We start from the raw sequence: 6,000 nt of genomic DNA, 5'->3' as shown, positions 1-6,000 counted from the left end.
GCCTTCTCTGCGAGTGACGTCAGCGGTGCGGCGGGGCGCTCTGGTGATGTACCTGCCAAGCGCCCTGAGCCCCTCCTCCCTGCAGCGACGATGTCTCAGAGGGATCCCTGTGAGGTGGGCGAAGCCAGGCGGCTGCGGTCGGCAACACATTGGGCCTGGCATTCAGGGCTTGAGGCTACAGAGGCCCTGTCTGGAAGAGGGGCCACATGGAGCGGGGGCGGGGGGGGGCTGCGCTCGGAGAACCCTGAAGAGAATATGCAGCTCCCTCTTTTTGTCAGCGCTACTGATCGACGGGTCCAGGATGTGCGGCCTCTGGGGTCCTCGGGCCGTGCGGCTGCAAGAGCCAGTGGAGCGGAGTCAGAGGGGAGGAGCCAAGTCGTGCTAGATCGAAGGGACGACAGGATGCAGGAGGTCCGGCTGGCGGGGTCTCTACCCTTGTGCAGCTTGGTGAGTATGATTCTATGTTTTGTTTGTCTTCACATTCTGTCAGGTACACAGTACGGGGGGGTGACAGGTCGGCTGGGGTTCGGATTTGGGGGTGCCGGTGGGTGTCAGGGGGAATGCGTCAGGTGGGGAGTTTTCAGAATTTAAGTTGCGTTCACACGTTGCTGACGCGGATTGGGGGCCAGGAAAACCCCTGGCGCCAGTGGCAGCTTGGCTTAATCTGTCTGTCATTGCGGTTAGTGAGTCCACGGTTGGGAGTATTTCTTCCCCAATATCGGCTCAAACAGAAAAGAATAAGGAGGATAGGATGAATTTGGATGATCGCGCGCGCGGGGAGGTTTATGTGGGTTTTGAGGGCCCATTGGATTCCCATCTTGAGAAGAAAGTGAGGGAAAAGATCTGGAAGAATGAGTATGTTGAGACATTTTCCCTCCCCCCATTGGCAAAAAGCTTAATTTGGACAAAAGGGGAAAATGATGTTAGCAAGAAGGAAAATGAGAAGTGGCGGTGGCGTTTGATTCCTCAGACATATGATATTTGATTGCAGGCGTTGCAGTTTGGGCAAGCGTAATTGGCAAAAAGGCACCGGAGAATTGTTCTCATTGGTTTTGCTATATGGGCTCCATTGGGGAGGCCTATAGGGTTTATGAGGGGCAGACCTGGCTCTGTTATGATGAGTAGTTTCGTCAGAGGAAGGCTATCCGTCCATCCATAACATGGGATCAGAAGGATATAGGTTTGTGGTTGCGGGTGATGGCGCCAGCCAGGTATGGGCAGTTCATTCAGGGCATGGCTGGGTTATCCGGCCAGTCTGGAAGCCAGGGTGCTAGTGGTCAGTACGGAAAGGCAGGATCCCAGAAGCCAGTTTGTGTTGGTAAGTTAATGAGGGGTAATGCAAGTTCGGTGCCACTTGCTGTTTTTTAAAATACCTCTGCACCCGTTGTAACGGAACATCCCATGGGCATCCAAGTGTTTTAAAAGAATAAGCCCAAGTCTGCTACCTCTAATACCCAAGGGTCAGACGCCGGTGAGCTTCGTTGGATGCTTCTGTACCTAAACAGGTATCCTGATATGGACAAAACTGAAATTTTTGAGGTTAGGTTGGAGAGGGTTTTAGGATTCCTGCTCCTGTTTGATGTTACAGGGACAACCAGGAATCTGCCTTCGGCGTATCAACATGCAGCGGTTGTAGCTGAAAGGTTGGGAAAGGGGGAGGCGTTGGGGAGAAGGGAGGGCCCGTTTTGCCCCCCCCTTTTTTCTAATTTAGGGTTTCGCCATTGGGGGTGTGGCCGAAGAAGGAGCCAGGTTAATTTCGGCAGATCCACCATTTGTCTCATCCCGGGGTAGGTCAGTGAATGATGGTATACTGGCTGAGCTTTGTTCAGTGGTGTATACATGATTTGAGGAGGCTACAAAATGGGAGAAAAGTTGTGGGAGGGGTGCGTTGATGGCAAAAGGCAGATATTGAGTCAGCTTTCTGGCTCTTGTCAGTTCATCCGGAATGGGTTTGGTTATTGGGTTGTTGTTGGGAGAGATATTATTTGGTGGACCGCTGCTTGCCAATGGGTGGTTCAATATCATGAGCATTTAGTGAAACTGTTCTTTTTAGATTGGGTGGTGCGTGATGTTTTTGGTTTGGCTTCACTGGTACACTACCTGGATGAATTTTGTGGGATCGGCTGTTTCGGCACAGTGCACCAGAATTCTAGCAGCAATACAATGGGTAGCGAGGTGTTGTGGGGTGCCTTTTGCACCTGAAAAACTGTTGGGCCAAATACTTGTGTTTGTTTTCTGGGCATTGTAATTGACTCAGTGATTTGTGAGGTTCAGCTTCCTGACGACAAGGTCGCGGCGCTTAAGGTTGAAGTAGCAAGGGCATGCCGGGTGAAGGAAATTACAATTAAGGGAGGTTCAATCACTACTGGGAAAACTTAATTTTGTGTGTTGGGTAATGTCAATGGGCTGAGTTTTTTCACGTCGGCTAGCTTGCGCTACAGCTGCAGTGCTTGCTCCTCACCACGACATACTTTTGTCAGCGGAACAATAAGGGGACTTGTCGGTTTGGGGAGAGTTTTTGGAGCAGGACAATGGTCGTCGCTGCTAAGGGATGAGGTAGGGGATATTTTCGAATGGGAGTGGTTTACGGATGCTGCGGGTGGCTCAGGTTTCGGGGCCTTCTTTCAGGGTCAGTGGTGTGTGGATCGGTGGCCAGAAAGTGGGATGGCGGAGGGCGTGACAAGGAATGTGTCGCTATTGGAAATTTTTCCAATTTTGGTCGCACTTCATTTGTGGAGGTTCCAGTTGTCGAATAAGTAGAATCCGGTTTAAATGTGACAATATGGGTGTGGTGCTGGCGATTAATCGTGTCTCGGCATCCTCTCCCCCAGTTGTACGAGTGTTGCGGCAGCTGGTGTTGATTTGTTTGAAACTTAATACGTGTCACAACAGCTCGTGTACCGGGTATAGTGAACCTAATAGCGGATTCCCTTTCTTGTTTTCAGTGGGGTAGTTTCTGGGTTTGTGCACCGGAGGCAGACGTCAGCAGCTTGTAGTGCCCTGCGCAGCTTTGGAAATGAGGTCTTCCAGCAGCAGGACTACTGATTCGGGCTTTTTTGGCTGGTACCACGTGGGCGGCGTATCAGGCCACATGGGTTCTCGGGGAGCAGTGCGTGAGTGGTTGCAGGTAGACGGCCTGTGTCATTTAGCTTATTGGAACGTTTTGGTAAGGAATTTGCGCGTAGTTTGTACATCGGCATTGGAGTATCATTGTTATGGTTGGCTTTTTCGTGGGCGTTTTTTCGGGGCGTTGCGTATTGGCGAATTGGCATCTCCCAGTATGACGTTCACCGGGGGTTGGGGTAGTAGTGGCATCCTAATTTTGGAGCATGGGGATCAAAGTTTGCATCCGGAAATCAAAAAACGGATCAAGTGGGGGCACGCAGGTGGGTTCATTTAAGAAAGGTCACGGCACCGGGTATGTGCCCGTGGCAGTGTTTTGAGTTTAGCAAGGGTCCACCCGAGTCAGGATGGTCCATTGTTATGTCACGAGGATGGTTCTTTGTGTCCGAATATCAGTAATTAGTGTTTTTCGGGCATGTTTGAGATCATGGGGGTTAGATCCGGTGACTTTTGCGCTGCATTCTCTTTGTATTGGGGCGGCGACGGAAGCCTCTATGTGTGGTCTCCCTGCTGAGACAGTTAAACAGATTGGTCGAGGGAAGTCTTAGCGTTTTTAAGTTGTAGGTTCACCCGGCTTTCGTGGATAATTGACCGGGGGACGGGTTTTGATAGATTGATTTTTGGGGCCTGGGGGGTGTCATTCTTGGTGTTTGTATTGGAGCTAATTGGTATTGTCAGTTTGTGCATTTTGTTTCAGAACCCCCCACCCCCTTCCTGCCTGGTCTGGATCCTGGGCCATTCTAATGTGTACTGGGGGGCATAGAGAGCAGATGCGAGAGGGAACGGGAGACAGCTAGGTTTTCAGAGGGATAGGGTTCTTGTCAGATGGCTCGGGATCAGGGGTATGGGGTGGAATAGGGTATTGCAGGAGGTGCATAGGTATGCCCGTTGCCCGTTTGGACAGGCTCCCTGACATTTTTGTTTTACACGTCAGGGGAAATGGGTGAGCGGCCTTTTCGCATTTTGATGAACGATATTTAAGCTGATTTGTTGCGGTTATGGGTGTCTTTTCCAGGCATGATGATTGTGTGGTCGGACATGGTTCCGACAAGGGTTTAGGCGGAAAAGCACGGTCTGGGGAGAAGCTGAATAAGGCTCGGGTGAAGGTTCATAGGGTGATCTCAAAAATTGTTAGCCGCAATGGGGGTGTTGCAGTACGGCATTTTGAGCTGGAGCGGAAGGATGACGAATTTTGGTAGGGGAATGGGGTGCATTTGAATGCAGTAGGGATTGTTGTGTGGGCCCTTGGATTACAGGGAGGTATTGAGCGGGCTTTGCCTTTGCGGGGGGTCTCAGGCACTTGAAGGTTATCAAGGTGCCCTCGTTGTGGCAGGTTTATTGGTGGGTCCTTGAAGTTGGTTTTAAATTGGTTCGGGGAACCCATCCGGGTATGGATCCCCTCATTTGCAGAATGGTTGGTCACCTGGTGATTTTTGGGGGATCCCGACGGGGTATGTCGGGGCCCCCGTGGGTGTTTGGTGGTTAATGGAGGAATAACCCTCTCTGTTTGGTGCTCCTGAGCCAGTGTGGGTACCGGCTGGGAGCAATTTGGTTCTATGGTTTGGTTATGTGAATCACCAGGGTTTTAGCTTCAAGGACCTTACCATAATGCAAATTTCTACATGTTATGTATTTGTTTAATAAATGGCTGCTATGGCCAAAATTATCCAAAGATAAATTGGTGTTTGAGTGGTTATTAACGGATAAGGGGTAATTGAAAAGGGATGTGTGTGCTTAATTTTGGCCGGAATCTATAATTCTAGGGTCAAGAATGGCCGGAGCACTGCCCCCCTCCCCCGGGCATGTGTGGAGGCCAGCATGACACTGATTGGAGTGGAGGTCATGGTGTCACGGGTAGGGGAGGGGGAGTAAGCCCGGGTACAGTATAAAAGGTGAAGCTGGGGGAGGAGTGATACTTTTCCCGCTTTGGGACACAATTGAGAGTTTCACCCGCCCTCCCTAAAGATTTTGAGTTCGCAATGGGCTGTAAGTTTTTGTGGGGGGTGGTATGGAAGTTTATCGGGTCGTAGTGGCCTGGTGGCAGGTTTATTGGTGGGTCCTTGAAGTTGGTTTTAAATTGGTTCGGGGAACCCATCCGGGTATGGATCCCCTCATTGGCAGAATGGTTGGTCACCTGGTGATTTTTGGGGGATCCCGACGGGGTATGTTGGGGCCCCCATGGGTGTTTGGTGGTTAATGGAGGAATAACCCTCTCTGTTTGGTGCTCCTGAGTAGAGATGAGCGAACTGGTCCCGGTTCGGCTCGAGGCGGTTCGCCGAACGGAGGTCCCGTTCGAGTTCAGTTCGTCGAACGTTCGACGAACCGAACTCGAACGTATAGGCTATAATGGGAGGCAATAACAAACACATAAAAATGCATGATAAATGTACACAAACAGTTAATAAACATTGCCATAACACTTACCGGTCCCCGCGATCCCTTCTGCACTCTGTCTCCTGCCGCTATTCCATCCGATGATCGCTGAATCCTCCCGGCGACCGGCACTGCCAGCAGAGATGCAGGACCTATCGTGACGTCAAAATAGCCATGTGACCAGTCACGTGGCTATTATCTCATTGGCTACAGACTGGTCACATGACTATGACACGTCATGTAGGACCTGCGAGTGCATCTCTCCGGTACACGGTGCACATATGTGTATCGCCGTGTACCGGCGACATGCTCTACCACACGGTCGACTCCCCGTTCCGTTAGGGACCGGCTGACACAGCCGGTCATTAACGGAGATCACCGTTGCCATAGCAACGCAGTTAGCGGTGACGTCACCGCTAACCGCGGCTCCGAGAGCACCATTGCTATGGTAACGCGTCTGTCAGCGGTACCGCTGTTACCGCTGACAGCCAGCACTGTTCACTC

Source organism: Anomaloglossus baeobatrachus, chromosome 6 (genome assembly GCF_048569485.1).
Source record: "Anomaloglossus baeobatrachus isolate aAnoBae1 chromosome 6, aAnoBae1.hap1, whole genome shotgun sequence".
NCBI classification, from domain to species: Eukaryota; Metazoa; Chordata; class Amphibia; order Anura; family Aromobatidae; genus Anomaloglossus; species Anomaloglossus baeobatrachus.
The sequence above is the reverse complement of the archived record's forward strand: the minus strand, read 5'-3'. Positions refer to the sequence as shown.